Genomic DNA, 21486 nt, shown 5'->3' on the forward strand with positions numbered 1-21486 from the left:
TTTTTCTCCTGTTAATCTGATTTATATGGTTTTTTGTTTTTTGGGGGTGGGGGTAATTAGGTTTGTTTATTTATTTATTTTTAGAGGAGGTACTGGGAATTGAACCCAGGACCTCATGCATGCTAAGCATGCACTCTACCACTTTGAGCTATACCCTCCCCCTCAATTTAACTATCAAACTAGCCAAAGAAGAAGGGAAAAATTTCTCCCCCTACAGTACTCACTAAATATTTGTTAAATCACAGAAAGAAAGGAAAGGAAGGAAAGAAATCATGATTTAGGTTAGGGTTAGGGCTATTTTAATAGCCAGTCTCTGGACCATGAATTGGATTGGCTGGGTCCTTTATGTGATTTGTCTAAAATCTAGAATTTGCTTAAAATGAAGAACTTCACCATATTTTCCCATTGTACGAAGAACACTAAAAAGTTACTTTGAGTATCACAGTCCTGTAGCCAGTCTCCAATTGTTAAATAAACTGGCATTGATGTGTGCGAATAAATCACAATAACATTTATTGAGCACTTATCATGTTCTAGGCACTTGTTAATTTTACATGTGCTAATCTTATTTCATCCACACACCATCCTATGAGGTATGTACTGTTATTATCCCTACTCATGCATTAGGAACTATAGCCCAAAATCTAACAGCAAATGAATGGCAGAGCTGGCATTTGAACTTGACCACTTTGACTCTAAAAGCCCTGCTTATGATCATTACACTATATTGCTTCAGTCAGCACCTTGTGTGTTTGCAAAATGAAGCTTCCAGCCTCTTCGCAGATGCTCTCTGGTTTTCCTCCAGCTAGGCAGGGTTGTGTTCTGCCAGCCTGAAAAAAAGAAAAAATAATGGGCAAAATAATGTTAACAGTTCTAAACTCACTCAGTAACAAACTTACACCCCTAACAGGCAAAGTAGGTCACCTTCTCTCTCAGTGGGTACGTCATCATATGAAAACAGCCAATAGGAAAGGTAAGAGTTCAATTTCCCCCTTGAAAAGGCCAGAGAAATATCAAATCATCCTTAACTAAGATACACTGTGCTCTTCTACTCAATTCAACACTTTTTTTTTTCAATTGATCTCCCTCTATGTGACAGGCACCTTGCTAAGAGATAGGGACAAAATAGTGAAAACAATGGATGTGATTAGGCACGGCAAACATATAGGTAAATAAGGAATTAAAATAAAATTACATATTCAAAGCTATCTCCCTTATTGGGATATAAGCTCCGGTAATCTAAAACAGTACCAGGCACATAATAGATATTTATTACATGAATAAATGAAAGCAATACAATATGACAAAATCTCTAATAGGACAGGTATGGGGCACAGAGAAAGAGCCCTACCCCAGAAAAGGGGATGAAGGAAAGCTTTCTAGAAGTGATGCCCTATCTGCAACCTGACGATTGCACAGCCAGAAGTCAGAAGTAAACCAGAAGAAAAGAAGGGAGGAAGAAAAGAGAGTGTTCTTGTAGATATGTACTTAACAAGGATGTGAAGTGGGAGAGGTGAAACAAAAATCAGAATGAACTGAGCTCCTAATTATAATGCTGCAATTAGACCCACAGGCAGATAGAGAAAAGTGTCCATCTGCTATGAATGAAATATGGCGGCCTCTCCACCTTTGCAGGCTGGACTTACTCTCCCTTGGCTGTCTTGGTGGTCTCTCCTTCCTTTCTCTCTTCCCCACTCCCCTACTGGATTGGCCTTCACCTTCCAAATAAACTTGCTCTCAAATGCTTATCTCAGGGTCAGCTTCTGAGGGAACCCAAACTAGGACACTTGGTGAGTCTATGGTAGTAGCAAGCTATGGAAAGACATAGGGGAACAAAGAAGGCTGGTTACCTCACAAGGAAGGGACTGCACATTGCAGGAAAACCTCTCCTATTTCACCAGCTTCCTGGAGCTGGCCACAGTTCCAATTTCTACCAAGAAGAAGTCATTTTAATGGGCAGCTTTTAATTGATCATGACACACACCACACACTGGGGAATATGCTGAACTCTAGGCAAAGCAGCTGGACTTGGGAAGAGACTGAGAAAAAAATGCTGTGTACTGATCTATTCGGTGCTAAGTACTTAAGGTGTCTGCCCACTCATGGTCCCTAATACCTCAATATCTGACAGCACAAAAGGGGGAGCTCAGAAGCGGCTGGCTTCCCAGCTCTAGCAACTCTCAGCTAGCCCTCTGGTGCTGGGGCCAGTGGTAAGCAATCACACCCAATTCCAGCTTCCTAGCATGTAGCAGTCTCCAAATTGAGGTACCTGACCCACAGCAAATGCATAGCAAATGTTGGACAGTAGAAAGCAAAATATTAGAATTCATATTTTTAACTATTTTCTTATTTATTTTGAATTTTCTATTTTCATGTATGTTTGGTAATGTATACAATATATGAGTTCAGCAGTATTAATTATAAACAAATAAATATAACTATATTAGAGGTCTATGATCAAAAACATTTGGAGAACCTTGATTTAAAGAGCCTGCTTCCTTTTGAAGAGAGGGAAGGTATACTAAGTGGTTTTACACTTTAATAAAGTGAAAGGATCAAGCATAGTTCCAGGGATGAGTTCTGGGTATTGAAAAACCATACTAAGTAGTAGAAAAGAGAGTCCAGATTTGGTGAGTCACTAGAAAGTCATTAAAATAAATCAAAGGTGAGTCATAAGTCACTATCAGGTGAAAGAAATTCATAAAAGGCCAGATGTGTCTATTGGGGTCACCTGGTAAGCAGCCACAATGACAGGCTGAAATAGCTGCCATGTGTTGAAATTTATAAATTCATCATCGAAAAGGCTCCATCTTGAGTACAAAAGTTGAGCTTTCCATGGCTGTGATTTAATAAATGGAAGATTAATAGGTATCCGAATTTAAATTTTTGACCACTGCTATAATCTAACCGTAGTTTTTCCCTGGATGGCTCAGTTAAAACAAACAAAAACTCCTTAAATTAACCTTGAATGTTCATAAATCAAATGAAAAAGCTCCACAGAGAGTAAGACAGAATAAGGACACTCTATCCACTCTACCCTGTCTCTCCCATCGAATGAAGCTATAAAACCTGGACAGAACCCATGAAGCAGCTATTTGAAGACTGTGGTAGATTCCAGGATGGCCCCCAATGATCCCTACTTCTTGGTGTTCATGCTGTTGTGTAATCCCCTCCCTTTGTAAGGCTAGACAGAGTGACTGACTTCCTAAAAACAGAATATGGCAAATGTGTTGGGATGCCTCTTCTGTGACCAGGTTATGAAAGACTGTCACTTTCTGTCTCATTAGCAGACTCTCTCTACTACCTTCAAAACTTGTGTGCTTTTGATGAAGGAAGATGCCATGTTGGAGAGGCCCACATGGCTCAGGACTGAGGGAAGTCTCTGGCCAAAAGCCAGCAAGGAACTGAAGCCCTCAGTCAAACAGATCTCCAGGAATTGAATTTTGCCAACAACCATGTGAGATTAGAAGCAGTTCCTTTCCCAGTTAAGCCTTAAGATGACTGCAGCCCAGTCAACACCTCGATTGCAGCAGCTTGTGAGAGATCCTGAAGTAGAGGACCCATAGAAGCCATGCCTGGATTCGTAACCCACAGAAGCTGTGAGATCATAAATGTGGGCTTTAAGACTCCTAAGTTTTTTAGTAATTTGTTACACAAAAATAAATAACATAAGGACTCTGGAAAGTAAATAGCAGAAGCAGAAAGTAAATACTGAGGAAGAAGATCAAAGTTTGAAATACCACCACATTGGTGGTGAGTTGACCATTTTTTTCCCTTCAGGTCCCACAGACTGTATTCAAGGAAGCAGAAATTCAAATCAAAAGCACAGTGAACAGAGGGAAGGGTATAGCTCAAGTGATAGAGTGCATGCTTAGCATACACAAGGTCCTGAGTTCAATTCCCAATACCTCCTCTAAAAGTACATAAATAAGTAAACCTAATTACCTTCCCCTCCAAAACAAAAACAAAAGCACAGTGAATAAATATGGAGGAGGGTGGAGAAAAAGGAACCCTCCTATACCATTGGTGGAAATGTAAATTGGTGTAGCCACTGTGGAAAACAGTATGCAGGTTCCTTAAAAAGCTAAAAATAGAGTTACCATATGATCCAGCAATCCCACTCCTGGGCATATATCTGGAGAAAACTATAATTCAAAAAGATACATGCACCCCAATGTTCATAGCAGTACTATTTACAATAGCCAAGACATGGAAACAACCTGCATGTCCATTGACAGATGACTGGATAAAGATGTGGTTACTCAGCCATAAAAAATAATGAAATAATGCCATTTGCAGCAACATGGATGGACCTAGAGATTATCATATTAAGTGAAGTAAGACACAGAAAGACAAGTATGATATCACTTATATGTGGAATCTAAATTTTTAAAAAGATACAAATTTTATTTACAAATAAGAAATAGACTCAGGGACATAGAAAACAAACTGTGGTTACCAAAAGGGGAAAGGCAGGGAAGGGATAAATTGGAGTTTGGGATTAATAGATACATATTACTATATATAAAATAGATAAACAACAAGGACCTACAGTATAGCACAGGGAACTATATTCAATTTCTTATAATAAGCTATAATGGAAAAGAATCTGAAAAAACACATATATATGTAATATGTGTATAACTGCATCGCTTTGCTGTACACCTGAAATGAACATTGTAAATCAACTACACTTCGATTAAAAAAAAAGCACAGTAATATAATACTGCAGACTTACTAGATTTTTTTAAAATTCTAATAATATCCAGTGCTGGCTAGGAGGTGGAGCAACTAGAACTCTTCTGCTCTGCTGGTGGGAATGCAAAATGATACAGCCACTGTGAAAAATCATTTGGTCACTTTTTATAAAGTTGAACATGCACTTGCCATATGACACAGCAATCCTACCCCTGGATATTTACTTCAAAGAAATGAAAGCTTATCGTCATACAAAAATCTGTACACAGGTTCATATGGTCAAACACTGAAAACAGCCCAAATGTCCTTCAGTGGATGAATGGATACAAAAACTGTGGGACACTGGTACAGTGGAATACCACTTACTAAGAAGAAGGAACAAACTATTGATACATTCAACCTGGGTGAATCTCAAAGGCAATATGCCAAGTGAAAGAAGCAGGGCTTAAAAGGTTGCGTACACTTATACGACATTCTCGAAAAGACAAAACTATAGTAATGGAGAACTGATTAGTGGTTGCCAAGGTTTACAGGATAGGGGAGAATGTGATTGCAAAGGGGAGTTTTAGAGGTGATGTTCTGTATCCTGACCATGGTGGAGGTTACACTAATCTACCCATGTGTCAAAATTCACAAAACTGTGTAAGTTAGTTTTACTGTACACTAATTTAAAAATAAAATTTTTATAAAGCTTTAAAGCTGGCTCTGGCTTAGTGCCTTTGGGTCTGTGGATAGTAAAGTCCCCATGGGCTGACTTTGACTGCCAAGGGCCTTCCTAAAGCACAGCCAGAAGCAGTGTTTTCTGCTGTAAACTACGAGCACTAAGGAAAACACTTGTCCTTCCCGTTGACTTCACTTCTAGCTCTCTATCCATGGGCGAAACTCAAAAAACAGAGATCCTGGTAAGAAAACACACCCCATCCACCCTTTACTTAACAGATACTTACTGAGCAAGTTCCAGCTACAAGGCAGGGATACAAAGATGAACACATTCTGATTCATTTCTCTACCAGGTTCAGTGTAATGAGGGACAGGGGCATGTCCACAAATAATTTCAAGACAGGAGGTGTAGGTACAGAGATGCCATGTACTACTGGAGCCCAGAAGGACATCAGCCCTGCCAGGGCAAGTCAGGAAATATTTTCTAGACCATACAAGGTGGGGAAAGGCATTCCAAGGAACTCGGGAGCATGATACATTTGAGTAATGTTTCCTGAGACTGTGGGATAGAGGCTGTACAGAGCAGAGGATGGGGATGTGAACCTCAGGAGGAAGGCTGGTGCCAACTGGGATCGTTTTTGTAAATCACAGCAAAGAATTCATACTTTAACCTGTCAGTCAGGGATTGCAATTTCAAATGCTTGCATGGACTGAAGCACATAATATAAATGAATAAAGCAGCCTGGGTGGAAACCATGGGACATTCTAGAGAGTTTTTGTCTGAATGAAGCAGCTGCTACTTACTGGCAGCTCCCTCTTAGGCTGCCACTCAGAAATCCTGGCCCAGTCTTGCCCAGTGTAATTTTTCAGGAGAAGCTGAATATATTTTTATGTAAAATCTCCCTATTTTTAAATGTCAGAATGAGTATATTTCTACAAATTTAAGATGCCATTGATTATAAGGTGTATCATTATTTTATGTACCAACAAGAAAGAAAAAAATCCGCCATCAAATATGACATTCCATCGATTTTAAGGCACATTCCAATTTCAGAGGTGATAAAATGTGAAAAAATGTGCATCTTAGAATCAATGAAATACAGTAATTCTCATTTTCTCAAAACACTCTATGGCGTCTAGTCTGAGGCTGCCACAATGCAAACTCTGTTTAAGTGAAGGGGAGCCTGAGTGTGATCTGATTAGATTCACACTTTAACAAGATCACTCTGAGGGTCAAGTGGTGATGACCGGGAATAAGACAGCCAAAGAAAGACCAATGAGGAAGCTCCTGCAATAATCCAGGAGGTATATGATAAGGGCTGAATTAAAGCGGTGGCAGTGGAGATGGAGAGGAGGGGCCAAATGTGAAAGCCTTTTAGGTCATAAACCCCACAGGTCCCAGACTGGGTATAGGGAGCAAGGGAGACAGAGGCATCAAGAATGATTCCAAGGTTTCTAGTTTGGAATATTAGATGATTCATCACTTCTTCAACAATGCTTACTGGGTGTCTAGCACGTGCCAGGCACCACACTGGGCCCTGGGGGTGTCAATGGTGGACAAGACAGACACAGTCCCTGCCCTCTTGTCATTTAGTCTGGTGAGTCATACCATGAACTGTGGTAGAGTATTAACGAATACCCGTTAGGACATGAAGGGGGACAAGCATGTTTATGTTGGAGACAAATAATGAGTTAAAATGTCCCAGAGGCAGTAGAAGCTTTAAAGTCCAGAGATAAATCAAGTGTGCAGATTATGATTAAAGAGGTCATCAGGTTAGGGATAAGAGCTAAAGTGATTAGAGAAGATAAAATAGCCGGGAGAGCTTGTAAAGTAAGAAGGCAATAGGGGCAAAGTCAGGAGCCCGGGGAACACAGACATTTAAAGGGAATGAGGAGGAGAAAGGAGCAAACAAAAGAGACTAAAAAAGGAACAATCTGGGAAGGAAGAGGCCCAGGAGAGAGGGATATCTGTAAACCAAGGGAGATAGGTATTATCATACAATTCCTTTATCTATAATTGCTGCCCAGATGTAATTTATCTTGGCAGTGTACAATTCAGATTTTCAGAGTTATGGGTGTTTTGCATGAATTCCAAATAGGCTTATCAGAACTGCTTCTTATTTAGAGAGTTGTGATATTTTTAAATATTGCCGCAATCTGTTCCTTTAGCTTGTATGTGCTTGCGTTTTGCATGTGTCTCAGTTTGACATCTAGCATGAGTCAATCGCAGAGCAATGGTAATTCCTTCTTTATTCCCTTCTGCAGGAGCTATAATCTGCCATTCCAAGACAAAAGTAAAACAAAGAATATACACTTACACATTCCCTCTCATGTCAAAGCACTGGGAAATGGGCAAAACTGATCTAGGCACAGACGGTGGAGTCCCCTTACAACATCATCACGAGGGTCTTGGCCCAGAGCTCTGTAACAGGTGAGCCTATGCTACGGTAAGATACTCCGGTCCTCTGGACTTGTTCAGTAAGGCCCTTCATTTTATGGGAGAGGAAACCAGGCCCAGAGAGGTTGAGTAGCCTCCCCAAAACCATAGACTTACTATTTGGTAGCCAGTACTCTTTCTACTGAGTCAAGGTAATCCAGTTCCACTCTATAAAGATAGCTCTAACACAATATATATTAAAGTATGACAAACTACATACACGAAACATTAAGTCTACAGAGCTAGCCAAACAACTCAACAAACTAAGGAAGAAGGTTAACTTTCAATCAAACGGTCCTATGCCTACCCAGACTTCATTCAGTTTATCTGCTCCTTTAATAGTTCTTACCCTTCCCTCTAGGTTTTAGCAGTTCCACACAGGTTCAAGGAGAACAGACTCTTAGATCTTCACTTCACTGGCTGCTAAATCTCTCAGCCTGACTTGCAGGCTCAGGACACAACCCATCGTCACACTTATAGATCTTACTTGAAGAGAATTCCTCAGCCTCATCTGGAATTTTCCAGAAGTAGGCTCTAGAATGATTCTTTAATAGGTTGCCTTGGCAACCCCACAATGGATGCAGATATGACAGTACCTGCCAAGAGAACGCGAACAACATAACCTGGATGAGAGAACCACTTCCTGCTTACTAGAAAGGAAGGTTCCAGGTTCCTCAAGCTTTCTTTTTGCCACCATGGCCTCCCTGTCAACCATTTTTGTGTTCATGAACATAAAAAACAAAGAACAGTTGGTTTCTTGGAGGAATATTGAAACTATTAACTAAAGCAAGGTGTGGGAAAGATCAATGGCTTTCTTTTCAAAACGCTTGTTAGTATTGTCTCAGATGACTAAGAGTTTATGGTGAAGACTTTGGAAAAGTTTTTAGGGAATTTTCTTTAAGAATACTTATTCTTGGGAGAGGGTATAGCTCAAGTGGTAGAGTGTATGCTTAGCATGCACAAGGTCCTGGGTTCAATCCCCAGTACTCCCTCTAAAAACATAAATAAATAAACCTAATTACCCCCCCCCAAAAGAATACTTATTCTTAACACAACACTGTAAATCAACTATACTTCAATTTTTAAAAAAAGAATACTTATTCTTGTCTTGGTTTTATTCATATATTCATTCAACAAATATTTGTTGAGCATCTATCGTGTGCCCGGTACTGTTCTAGACCCTGGGGATACACCAGTTAACAGAACTGACAAGGTCCCTTCCCTCATGAAGTTTATAGCCTAGCGGGGGAGGCAAAGGGTAATCAAATAATCATAAAATCATAAACATTAATCAAATAACCATAAAAATAAAAGTGAAATTACAAAGAAGTACGTGTATTACAAGAGTGAGTCAGGAAGTCAAGCAAAGGCTTCTCTGAGGATAACCTTTGAACTGACAGTGGGAAAGACAAATACTGATTACTCAAGTGAAGGTGCTGCTAGAGGAATGAAGTCAAGCATACACTTGAATTAAGGTTCAGGGACCTGGAGTAGATAACCCGAGTCTATGATCTGGGGACTTTCAAAGGAGAATCTAGGGTTTAATACAGGTCTTAGTTTACTAAATCTTTAGTTAGTATTTTTACCAGTATCCCAAAGAGGGCACAGTCTGTGAGTCTTATTTACATAAAACTCTCTAAAACAGTGCTTCTCAAACTCTCATGTGCATATAGATCACCTGGGGATCTTGTTAAAACACAGATTCCTGGGCCCAGCCTCCAGAGGTTCTGATTCAGTAGGTCTAGGGTAGGGCCTATGAATCTGTGTTTCTAATTAATTTCCCAAGTGATGGTGAAGCATTACTTTGCGAGGCACTGCTCTACAACAGTACAATTTTTGTTTAAATCTCTATTTATTTTTCAATCCACTCTTTCATGACTTTTAAAGTCAAACTATATTCTACAACGCTTTTGTGATTTTTACGGTCAATTCCGTAGGCTCAGCAGAACAAGAGAATGTTGTGATGTATAAATAAAATAATGCCATAAGCTCAAGATTTCAAATATTCGGAAAGAATGAGAGAAAAAAACAATTATAAGTAAACTGAGGTATCAGTAATGTAATAACATTTCACTAATTTACCCCAATGAGGTGAACTGTTATTCTTACTTTGTAAGAAGTCTGATTTACAGAGCCGTTTTAAGGAAATGTAACATAAATTGATCCGATGAACCAAGGACAGGAAATTTCTGTATGTTTAATGACCCTTTAACAGGTAGATAAGAGCTATTTGTAATGAAGACTCACATTTTGAATGAAGCTCTGGATTTTATACTACATGAGATAAAAATAACCTCCGTGCCTAGGTCTCTGTGTTTCTTACTATGGAACACAATTCTCACTGATATGCCGTGCTCCTGTTGGTGTGGCTACATGAAAGGGGCACTATGAAAACAAGTTGGTGAGAGATCCAAGATTATATTTCCTGAGGAGGTTGCAAAGTTAATACAGGGCCTGGAGCAAACTACTATCATTTTTAAAAATTAAAAATGAAGTCTCTGTGTATGGAAGAATAGAAGGATTAGGAAAGGGGACCAGGGGTAAATTCTTGCTATTTCAAGGAAATATCAGCTCTGCCACTTACAACCTGGGCACCTTAGGCAACTCACATAACTTCTCTGAACCTCAGTTTTCTCATTTCTAAAATGGGGATAATAATGTGTAAATGGAATAATCTAAGTGGAAAATCCTTCATAAACTATAAAGTTCTAAACAGATATTAGCTACCATTTCTAAAAGAGGCTTACATTTCCTGAGTGGGTACACACCCTGGAGAAGAAATGTGGTCCAGTCTGTGGGTCAGGCTATGTCTCAGAGCATCAGAGAATTTGGTTCTAGAGTCAGCTTGCTTGGGGTAATTTTCCAGGCCCACCACTTAACAGCTGTGTGTGAGCTTGGGAAAATTACATAACCTCTCTATGCCTGTTTCTTAAAAACCAGGATACTAATAGCACCACCCACACTGGGTTGATGTAAGGAATAAACAGGTTCATACATACTGTGGCAGCCACTAAGAGTTGCCTAGCCAATATCCACTTTCCTTTCTTCCTTACCAATAAAGCCCCAATTCTGTTCTAGGTTGCAATGAGCTCAGCCAACAAAACTTGATTTGCTAGGATCCCTTGCAGTTAGGGGTGGTCATGTGACTCTGTTCTGGCCAATGAGATATAAGCAGGAATCCACTGGCTGAGGCTCCCAGAAAAGCCATTTTCCTCATAAAAAAGACAAGATTCAGCTGTCAGAAGCCCTTTCCTTTCTGCCCTTCCCCCAGTCTGCCTGGAACCAAGACACAAGGCCTGGAGGAGGAGTAGCAGCCTTCTTGAGTGCATTAGGAAGAGCGGCTCATGCTGAGAATGATAATGCAGAAAGATCCAAGGATGAGCCTGAGACATGAAGGATGATGTGAAGTTGCTTCTTTCCTGACTTAATATCACATGAGATAAAAGTCAACCCCTCTATGTTAAGTCCCTGCTATTTCATTGACCTTGTTATACACAGCCAGACACATTCTCTAACCAATACACTTGTAAAGCAATTTGGGTGGTGCCTGGCTTACAGTTAGTATTTAATAAATGTTATTATTTGCCCAGCATTCTGTTCCCTAACCAGGTGGCCAGCAAGTATTCCCCTCGATCCCTTGCAATAGTGAGACAGGAGGGAAAGGGGCAGGGCACAGCCGTTAAAAGAATGACACAACAATTAGCGCCAAGATGGTGGAAGATTCAACTCCCACAAGACCTTGAGCTTCAACATATACTCACTGAAATACAACAGCATGCTAAATGGCACTCCCACAGGCGCCAGGACAGTTTCAAGGCTGACTGTAAAAGGTCAAAGGGTGAGTGACAGCCCAGCTCCTAGGAATTCCAGCCCCTTCCCCAAAGTAGTTGGAGTAATCCTCCCACTTGTTAGCATATGAAGTTATGGAGCCCCTAAAAACTAGCAACCCCCACACCTCGTGACCACTCTCCCTTCTGAGTGAGACAGCCAGCACTCTGTCTATGGAGTATCTACTCTTACTTTAAACTAAGCACCCAACCCCCATACCTCGTGGCCTCTCTTGCCTTCTGAAACAGCCTGCACTCTGTCTATGGAATATGTATCTCTCAGAATAATCTACTTTTACTCAAGTGTGGCTCGCTCTTGAATTCTTACCTGCATGAAGCCAAGAACCCACATTTGGCAGGGCGTGTCCCAGGGATTCAATCGAGACCTGGGACATGGCCATCCTCTCAGCCCACATTTTCCTGTATCAGTAGCACCCCAATTTTCCTTTTTGAGATCAACCTCCCTATTCTAAGCCCTGTGGTTTGCATAGGATTGACACCACCCTCCACTCTAAGTGTGAGCCTTGACTGACTTAAGCCAATGAGCAGGAGCCCACTTCCCAGGCAACAATGACTGCCCAGGGATGGGCACATAACACAGGCCTAGGCAGCCAGCACATCCTCTTCTTCTGGCAAAAGGCAATTTGGGGGGAGGAGGGCAAACAGCTAAAGACAGGCAATATGAGTAATCTCAGGGCTCCTATTTAATCCAATCTATAGTCAAGTACAGTATAAATTCGTTTTTCCAAAAGATAATGATGAAAAAAATCACCTTTCCAAAAGAAAAGAACAGCAATAAAATCTACAATTTGCAATTGTGTAAATTCATTCAAATTTCTCTTCCAAAAGAAAAAAACCCAGCCAGCTGAAACTGTTTTGTTTTTGTTTTTTGTAAACACGTCCAGGAGAACGCCTTTAAGAACAGATGTGCATCTGGGTTTTAGAATGAACGTTGGACCCGGAGGCAGACACTGGAAACCTATGACTAATATTGAAATAATATTCACAGACAGTTGTCATGGCAGCCTGCTCGGTCTGCACAAAATAGAACCCACTGCATTTTAACAGGAGTTAGCAGAGGAAAGCTGCTAGCCTGCAGACAGCCTCTAACTGAGTTAAACAACCTACTAATGGGTTTTAGTTTTATTATATATAGCCTTCAGACTCTACCCGAATTGTATCAAAAAAAAAAAATCACAAATACTTAAAAACACTAATAGAAACACATAAGATGATTCTGGTTTAACACTTTCACCACTCTCGAAATCTTCCCATTAGACTCGTGAGGAATAGCTTAGAGGTAAGTCCCATTGTGTGCAAAATGAATCCACTTGGAAATCTAAAGACAGTAAATTACGGGGAAGTAGAGAGAGTAGCCAGTTTCATTTCTGTCACCCATTAGCACTGGCTGGATGCCACTATCGGACATTTCCTTCTAAGCGGGGTTCTGTAGGAGTGAGGCTCAGTTTTATAGTCCCAGGGGAATGACTTTAGAACCCGGAGGCATCTCAAGACATATAAACAATGGAGAAGAAGACAAAGTATTTTCAGCTGATCTGTTTCTCTCTTGAGTGGCTATCTATCAAATCTAAGCTCACTGAATGTGACTGCAGGTGATTTTGTAGATTATATAGAGCAGGCGTTGAGAGGAATATCACGCGAGCCTATCTTTCCTATTAGACAGGCTTCTGCGTAACACCCTGCCCCTTTCTGCCTTCTCCTCTTCTTTAAGAGAGAAAAGATAGGGTCTAATTAAAATTAAGTAACATCCAAAGTTAGGAAAACCACACCAGCCATTATAATCCATTAACATCTTGGAACAAATTAGTCCTTTGGGTTAATTAATGTTTTTCAAACTCCTTAAGATGGGGCCATGTCATACACTTAAAAAAAAAAAAAAAACCCTCCCACACTACCCAACACCGTGCTCCTAGGCATAACGCAGGCATGTGACAATAAACAATTTCAATCAAGGGACTGGGACACTGAGGCAGTCCTTCAGTAGCTAGTGGGCAGAAGAAAGACATTGTCAAAATGGTATAGGAGATAGCTAAGGGTGAGAAATACAGAAATACTGAATCAGTAAGGATTGTATTTTCCCTTATGTAAATGAAACTCCCAATAAACAGTGGCACTGAAAATTAGGGGTTGTACTTTTCACATGTTACAAGGAGTCTGGAAGTAAAAATCTGGGGCTGGGACCCAGGCACCTTCCTTCTTTCTGCTGAGCCATGGAGCTTTCTTCTTCATAATTGTCAACTCATGGTCACAAAATGGCTGCTCTCGCTCCGGCATCACATTTGCATTCCAAGGAGAAAGTGAAAAACGAAGGGCAAAATGGGGCATACCAGCTGAGTCTACCACCTTTTAAAGAAATGGCTTGGGAAGCCCACCTACTTCCATGCATCTCATTGGCCAGAATTGTGTCACACAGTCTCTTTTAGCTGTCAGGAAGCCTAGGAAATCAATCTGTTTTATTTGGACACATTGCTAAGTCAAAATCAGGCAGTGCAGTTTAGAGGTTAAATATAGCCTATGGAGCCACATGGCCTGGGTATAAAACCCTGCTCCTTTATTTAACTAGCTGTGTGACCTAGTCAAGTTACCTCACTATTCTGTGCCTCAGTTTTCTCATCTGTAAACTAAGCACAGAAACAGAACCTTTCTTATAGGGTTCTTGTGAGGATTAAATGAGTTAATATGAGTAAAGAGTTTGAAGAGTCTTTTATACATAGCAAGTGTTGTACAAGTGCTTAGTCTTCTTATTTTCATTATTGACAAAAAGAAGAATGGATATTGAACAAGCAACTCACAGTACCTGCCACAGATGTGCTGCCCACTCCATAGTTCGGCTGCCCTGGCTGCTGCGCTCCCGGGAAACAGCGCCCTGCTGCACCTGAGAACTGGTGGCTCCCCGGGAGGCTAGAGCACCAAAACCCTGACCTACCAGGAGTGGTGAGTCCCACGACCATCAGCCTCTTTCCTCATTTCCTGGGGACTGAGGGCAACCGAAACTTCCACACGTCCAAGCCACTTGGGCACTGCTGGCAACTGACGATGCCCATCCATTTTAGACATGAATCATCAGGACTCCTTCTGTCTCAAGTGGCAGTAAACCCGACTCCAGCTGGCCCAAGCAAAACTGGAAATGCACCCTTCCAATCGCTGAAGAGCCAATGAGTGTACTGAAGGCCTAACATGGTGGAGGCCTTAAATGGTAGCACCCGGTCCCTCTGTTTCTCAGCTGTAATCACTTGCTGTTGGCTCCATTCTCAGGTTCAGGCAGGCAGCGGGTGTCTTTCAGGCTTTGTGGTCACCTACGTGAACTTCTCAACATCCTCTCTATGTTAGGCTAATTCCCCACATTTGTCTCTCCGAAGGAGAAACAAGAAATATGCTTTTCCAGCCTCTCTTATAGCAGGAGCACAGGTGTATAACCAAGGCTCTCCCAAAGACCTGAATTTAGAAGAGAGCAACACGAGGAGTCAAGGGGTTATGAAAGCCATCTTCCACCAAAGTTAATGGCAGAAGGGTCCAGTCTGCAGAGACAGCAGTGACCATAGCCCTGAAATGAGACTTAGACATTATTTCTGGCTTTGGAGTCTCCAAGTCTTTCACGGAGAGCCTGTGGGCCTCTGAATATCCTTTAATAGACTCATTTTCTTCTGAAACTAGTAGGAGTGTTGAATCAGCAGAGGTGACATTACACCCAAATCTTAGTGGCTCTGGCTTATCAAGGTTTATTTTCCATTCCTGTTCCACGGCCAGCACAGGGCAGCTGCAGTCCTGTAACATGCAGTCTTCCCTCTAAGACTCAGGCCAACCTTTCTCGGGGGCATCGTGGGTCTCAGAGCAAAGGGAAAACATCAAAGCAGTGAACCACAAGCTGGCTCTTCACACTTGTGCTTGGAAGTGATGCATATCACTTCTGTCCACGTTCAGTTGGAGAAAGCAAGTCATTCAGTCGAGCCTATCAGTGGGGCAATGGTGTAAGAATCCTCCATGGGAAAGAGCAGCAAATATTTTGGACAAGAAGGTTCTGCTGTAGGCAACTAAGAGCCTCATCTAATACAGTGCAATAGTAAGATGGCAGCAGAACCTCCAGCCTCTGGGTTACCTCACGTTCAGTCCAGGGTGAACAAAGAAATGTCTCTTCTCAGAAATTCATGCAAAAGGCCCAGGATTAGCTCTAACTGGGACTGACTGACCTGGCTTGAGTCATCTCTAACCTGGAACAGATTTATTCAAGACATATTTATTGAGTGCTTACTATGGACTAGGCACTACTTAGGTTCTGTGGAATTTAGCAATAAACAAAACCAAATTCATGCCTCCATGGAACTTGCATTCTAGTTGAGAATGATGAGGACAATCAACAAAATAAGTAAATATCTAGAAAATTAGATGGCTATAAGTGCTGTAGAAAAAATTAAGCAGGGAAGAGGGATACTGAGCTCCAGGATGAAGGGGAAAGAAAAATAGCAATTTTGAATAGGGCAGTCAGGAAAGGCCGCGCTGAGAAGATATTTGGGAAAATACCTGGGCAAGGTAAGAGGGCAAGCAATGAGGTGACCTAGGGAAAAAGCAAAGGTCCTGAGGCAGAAGAGGCCTACTGTGTTTGAAGAACAGCCAGCGGGCAACTTTTGTCTTCTAAAGGCAATGGAATAGGATATATGATCAAAGAGATAATAAATGGGAGATCAAATCATGTAGGGTCTTGCAGGCCCTGTAAAGCTTTGGCTTTCATTCTAGTTAAGGCGAGGAGTGACTGAAGGGTTTTGAGTAAAGGAGTGACATGATCTAACTGAGGTCTTAAAAGGATCACTCATGCTACTGTGTGGAGCATAGTCTGGGAAAAAAGGGAAGAAGCTGGAAGGCCAGGATATGAGATTCTTGGCAATGATCCAGACAAAAAGTCATGGTGGCTTTGATTAGTATGGTAGCAGGGGAGATGACAGAAAGTGATTAGATTCTAGATAGATCTTGAAGGTGTACCCAATAGCACTTCCTAGTGAAATTAGATTTGGAGGGTAGGGGAAAAAAGAATCAGGTATGATTTCTTCCATTTTCTTTCTACATTTTAGGACTAAATAACTGGAAAGATAAAGTTTCCATTATCTGAGATAAGGAAAATAAGGGAGACAGAGAAAGGAGAGGGGGTGGAGATGGAAGTTTAGATACAGACTTAATTGGATTGAGATATCTATTAGACACATAAATGGAGATGTTTAGTAGGCACATTTGGAGTTTTGAGAAAAAGTATGGACTAGAGATATAACTTTGGAAGTCATGTAGGCTACAGACGGTATTTAAAGCCATTAGATTGAATGAGGTCACCAGAGTGGAGAGAACAGGGAAGTCTAAGAGCTGAGGCCTGCAGTACACCCAGGTTTAGAGATCAGAGACGAGATCCAGCAAAGGTAACTGAGAAGGGGTGGCTGGTAAGGCAGGAAACAAGAATCAGGAGAGGGCAGTACCCTACAAGCTGGGAGGGGAAAGTGCTTCCAAAGGGAGAGAAACAGGAGAGACCGCCTATAGACACATTTTCGAAGAGTTTTGCCATAAAGGAGAGTAGAGAAATGGGAGCAGTTGAGGCGGAAATGAGATTAAGAGATTATTTTTTTAATGATGAGAGAAATTACAGCATGTTGGCTTGCTGATGGGAAATGAGCCAACAGATAAAGTACATAATGATGTAGGAGAAAGTGGGGGGGAAGTGCTGGAGCGCTTCCCTTGAGTAGGCAAGAGCAGCTAGAAGGCTGGGTTTCAACAGCAGTGCAGACAATTTATCTAGGGCAGGATTTCTCAGCCATGGCACTCCTGACATTTGCAATCCAATTATTTTTTGTTTTGGATGGCTATTCTGTGTACTTAAGAATATTTCACTGCATCCCTGGTCCCTACGCACTAGACGCCAGCAGCATACTAACCCCATGACCCCAGTCATGACAGTCCAAAGCATCTCCAGACATCACCTAATAGTCCCCAAGATTTTGTCCCCCCACGGAACATTTTGGGTTGTCACAACTCAGGGAATGGTGTTATCGGCATCTAGTGAGTAAAGGCCAGGGATGCTGTGAAACATCCTACAACACACACGACAGCCCCCATGACAAAGAGTTACCCAGTCCCTAATGTCAACAGGGCTGTAGTTAAGAAGCCCTGATTTAGAGGCAGAGTCCTGGTCCAGATCTATGAGGGCACAGATGTAGGTAAGTGAGCAGATGTGGAGGATACCTATGGAAGTTCTCTTCTGATTGCTTCCATTTATTTCACTGAAATAAGGAAGCAAGGTCATCAGCTATAGGTGAGGTTGGGGAAGGAGGTACAGGAAGTTTAGAAGAGAAGATTGAAAACTGTCCTTTAGGAGAGGTGGAAAATGAATGGACAGGGAGGGTCGACAGGATTCTGGGCTGCATTAAGGACACACTTGACGTCCTTAGTCAAGAATTTAATGTGAAACCAGTAGGCCTGAATATGTTCTTCCCATATTAAGGGGCAGAGTAGGGAGAGAGTTAGATTTAACAGGTTGTGGTTTTGCCAACAAGCACAAGCAACAAAGGGGCAAAGGAGTGATGAAAATGACCACAGAACTGGAGCTGGATAAGACAGAGGGATGTAAGCGACTAGGAAAAGGTAGGTGGGCAAAAGCAACAAATACCCACTCTAACAGGCTAGTTTCAAATGTTCTGGTGAGCTGTAAAAGGGGAAAAATACAGTAAACTCTGCCATACAAAGGTAACCACTCACTTTTCTTAGTAAATACTTGAATATACACTGAAAGAGTGCAATTGTTTCTAAACGAAGTCAGGTCAAGGGAGCTTCCTAAGTCGGTTCAGTGTTTGGGGGCTGCGGTTTCTTTGGCTGAGTTACCCTCCATCAGTGAAGCCAAATGCTGGGGAAGCCACACTAAACATCTGAGAAACCAGAGGACTCAAAAAGTTTGAGGTGACTTCTGGTCTTTATTTGCTAGTTTGTCTCTGTATTTGTGTGGTAGTTCAGATGATTATGGGCAGACCTGGGGGTGACAGGCCTCAAAAATCTGACTGAACGGACTGAACTGCCAGGCGAAACTGTGGCCATACTACCCACGATGCTGGTAGTATCAAGGTCAAAGTCATCAACAGTGGTTTCTGTCAGGCTCTGGGTTTCTGCTTTTGAGGATTTCATTTAAAAATTAAAAAAGACAAAAAAGATATCCATTTCCTCGCTGGCATGCATATGGAATATTACAATAGACCAAGAGACCAATGGCACTCTTATGGGAACAACATGTAGCCTTTATGGACAAGGGCCTCTCAAAATCACTCAGGTATCAGAAGACTGAGTATGAGCCCAGCCCTACCACTCACCAGCGGAATGGTCTTGGCAAGGCATTCAAATCCTTCACCTTCAACTTCTTCAGCTGAAAAAAAATGGAGACAGTAATACTTACTGTGGCTACTTCATAGGAATGTGTGTGAAAGTGCTTTGTAAGCCATATCGCACTTTACTAATTAATAGAGATTGTGACTACACCTTGAGGGTAGCAGGGGAGTGGAACAAACGCTTCCCTCCTTATCAGAATGGAGAAAAGAAACAAGAGTTTTTCGCAAAAGGCAGAATCCCATGTTGCATGCATCTGAGGTGCACCAGTCTCCTTCCTATTTGGAGTAGAAGCGGGCCAAAGCGTGCAGTTGTGGGACCCACCCTTAGAGCACGGGCAGACAAAAAGCTTGAGGAAAGGCAAAGCATTCCCAAGAGACAAGCCGAAACACAACTGGTGGGTGTCATTTTAGGCCCAATTCTCAGCGGCCTTGTTTTGAACTAACAAGAGTTTGGAAACAGGTGAAATACACTGATTACTGGGCATCATAGGAGTCATTATGGCTCACTGACTAGCAGGAAACATGGAGCTTTCAGGAATTCATCCTCCAGTTGGTGGCTGTCCACTCATGGTCATCTCATGGCTCCACAATCTAAGTGTCATGTGCTCAAGAGGCCTCTCGAAATGTATCAACCAAAAGGCATTCTAGAAGGGGCCCATGATGAATATTACAGGGAGCTAACTAGGATATAGGAAACCTAGTACTGGAGAACCCAAGCCGGCCTGCCTCTATTTCTGTGGAAAAATTTACATGGCAAATAAATGCCTCCATTTTCCCAACCCCGGAAATCAGAGACAACATTTAGATCCAGAGGACAAAGTGGAGGTGTCTACTCCAACCCATACATTTCACAAAGGGCAATACAGAGGCCTGGGAGGTAAACTGCATTCAAGAGTACACAGCTAGTGAGTAGCAAGGCACGACTACAATCCTGATCACCGCACCCAGATCAGTGTGCCTTCCACCCACCTGTTTCTTCCAGGGGCCTTCCCAGGAAGACACGAGTTGGCTGAAGGGGTTGCTTTCATACAATCAGTGTCACTCCTCCATCATTCTGCCAGCCTCAGAGGAAGACGTCAGGGAAAAGACAGCTGCAGCCTTCAGCCATGTCCAACTCAGCACTTAAGAGGCCCCCCCAAATGGTTTTAAGTGGGTTTTCAAGCTTGCGGATGGCGAGCGATCCTAGGGTGGTGACGAAGATTCATCCAGAAGCACTGGGGAGGACAAATGGCACCGACAATGAAAACCAAGAAATGAGACCATACAGGCGCCCTTCGTAATGAGGGTCCCAGCCCCTTATCTGGACTACAGTCCTGGAAGCACAGCGGGAGGTTCATAGGCTGCGACCCGCACTCTCGCGGGCCCACGCTGGGTTTAACGCTCTGCTCTCACGGTTTTGGAATTCTTACTAATTTATATTCAAGGAATCTGGCATTTTCATTTTGCATTGGGCCCCTTAAATCTTGTGGCCGGTCCTGCTTCATCCCTCCCCACCCCGCGGCCATATAGGGGCGACCTGTCTACATAGGCCCTCACCCCTCCCCCACCCCCACAAAACAGATCAAACAGAAGCGCCGTGAATTTTAGCCCCTCTGGGCCTTCGGAAGGGGAGGAATGCTGTGGAAAAGGTTAGAGAAGCCTATACCCTCGGGCAAGAGGCCGACTGACCAGCTGCCTTTTCCAACCCTGGCAAAATAAAGGCCAATATAAAAATGACCCCCCCCCCGGCTCACCCCCAAACCCCGCGCTGCCTGAATCTCTGGCTCCTAGTGGTGCTCCTGTGCGCCCTGCTCCGGACTCAAGGCCTCCGACGCTGCCGGAAGCGGCTCAGTGTGCCCGTGAGGAAAATGGGGAAGTGCGGGTCCCTCACGAGCTGAGGGAAGCTGCCAGAAGGGGCCGTGCCAGGGGCACTGTCCGCTTCCGCCCGCTGGGCCGACCTCGCCGACGCCCCGGCTGCGGGAAAACTTGGGGACAGGTGAATAAGGGACGGCACTCTCGCCAGGAGGGTAACCCACGCTCCAGCCTTGCCCTGTTCTCAGGGGCGACGTAACCGGCGGGCAGGGAGAGCAAGCCTGTCCCAGGACCCGCCGCGAACACCAAATCTCACAGGCGGCGCCGGGCCACGGCAGGGGTGGAGCTACGGGGAAGGGGCGGGGCTTCAGCCGAGGTTCTGTTTCTCTTGAGACTCTATGAATAAACTAACTATGTAGAGCTTCAGCGTAAGGGTTCCATAGTGTAGTGGTTATCACGTCTGCTTTACACGCAGAAGGTCCTGGGTTCGAGCCCCAGTGGAACCAGGTCAAGAAGACCGCTCTTTTTAGACATACCTTTCTTATTAAGCCTGGATGAAAAGCAGGGAGGAGGTTCTTTTCTTTCCCCATGAAAAGCAGGGACGAGGTTCTTTTCTTTTCCCGTTAAAATTTTTTTAAAATTGTATTTTTCTACTGTTTGGCATGTTTTTATCGCAGAAGCGTAATGACCGATACCCTCTCCTCCT

At 42.8% G+C, this 21486-nt stretch overlaps 1 protein-coding gene and 1 non-coding gene across 4 annotated transcripts in view; one reads left to right on the plus strand and one right to left on the minus strand.

Annotated features, from left to right (window-relative positions):
- The window catches only part of PPEF1 (protein phosphatase with EF-hand domain 1), a 124776-nt gene extending 103695 nt beyond the window's left edge, over positions 1–21081 (minus strand). For all 3 annotated transcript variants that reach the window (XM_031445793.2, XM_031445797.2, XM_031445790.2), the window contains exons 1-4: positions 20723–21081; positions 19959–20203; positions 18975–19027; positions 744–830 (exon numbers count right to left, since the gene is read on the minus strand). The gene's annotated coding sequence lies outside the window, so the exon portion shown is untranslated. The remainder of the gene's footprint in view (positions 1–743; positions 831–18974; positions 19028–19958; positions 20204–20722) is intronic.
- A 132-nt stretch (positions 21082–21213) lies between these two features.
- On the plus strand, positions 21214–21286 carry TRNAV-UAC (transfer RNA valine (anticodon UAC)). Its single transcript has one exon. It is a non-coding gene; the product is annotated as a tRNA-Val (tRNA).
- The last annotated feature ends 200 nt before the right edge of the window (positions 21287–21486 follow it).

The sequence above is a fragment of the Camelus dromedarius genome, chromosome X (assembly GCF_036321535.1).
Source record: "Camelus dromedarius isolate mCamDro1 chromosome X, mCamDro1.pat, whole genome shotgun sequence".
In the NCBI taxonomy this organism is placed as follows: Eukaryota; Metazoa; Chordata; class Mammalia; order Artiodactyla; family Camelidae; genus Camelus; species Camelus dromedarius.